Genomic DNA, 1,023 nt, shown 5'->3' with positions numbered 1-1,023 from the left:
ATTGTTTGGGCCATCTCTCCCCTCTGCCCCCTCCCTCTCCCCTAAGCCCCTCACTTCCAGGCCAAACCTATTCTAGTTTTCCCTCTTCTCCAATTTTGTTGAAGAGAAAACATAAGCAATAAGGAAGACATAGCATTTCTGGTAGTTTGAGATAAGGATAGCTATACAGATTCCTAGCACTGCTTCCACGCACATGTGTATCACAACTTGAATTGATTCATCTCTACCAGACCTCTTCACTACTTCCCGGTCACCTTCCCATAGTGACCTCTGTTGTTTTAAGGTTACTATATTAGCTCCTTGCAATGGGCACATCAAACACTTTCAAGTTTGGGTTTCCTACCTTTCCCTATTCCTCCTGTGTGTGTCCTCCCCTTAGCGTGTGACCCATGTCCAATAATATTACTGCATTTGTTTTAGGTCTAAGGTCCACATATGAGGGAGAACATACGATTTTTGGCCTTCTGAGCCTGGCTAACTTTGCTTAAGATGATGTTCTCCAGTTCCATCCACTTACTTGTGAATGACAAGATTTCATTCTTCTTCATGGCTGAGTAAAATTCCATTGTGTATAAATGGCACATTTTCTTAATCCACTTGTCAGTGGCGGGGCATCTTAGCTGTTTCCATAGCTTGGCTATTGTGAATAGCACTGCAATAAACATGGGTGTGCAGGTGCCTTTGGAATAACCTGAGTCACATTCCTTTGGGTAGATCCCTAGGAGTGGGATTACTGGCAGCAATTTCTAATTCAATTATTTTTCTTTTTTCCTTGAGATAGGATCTTGCTATATAGCCCAGGCTGGCTTCCAACTCACAATCTTCCTGCCTCAGCCAGAGAGTACATGTCTATAGATATGTGTCATCACACCTGACTTGTAATTCAACTTTTTAAATGCTACTTAGCTGCTCTACCCCTTCTCAGCCCATTTTGATAACAACTGTCTTTCAAGGGTCTTGTTTATTCTTGCAAGTTGTGGAATACTGGCCTTAAGTAGTTTACGACACTCCCTTATCCATCTG

This window comes from Castor canadensis, chromosome 5, assembly GCF_047511655.1.
Source record: "Castor canadensis chromosome 5, mCasCan1.hap1v2, whole genome shotgun sequence".
NCBI lineage: Eukaryota > Metazoa > Chordata > Mammalia > Rodentia > Castoridae > Castor > Castor canadensis.
The sequence above is the reverse complement of the archived record's forward strand: the minus strand, read 5'-3'. Positions refer to the sequence as shown.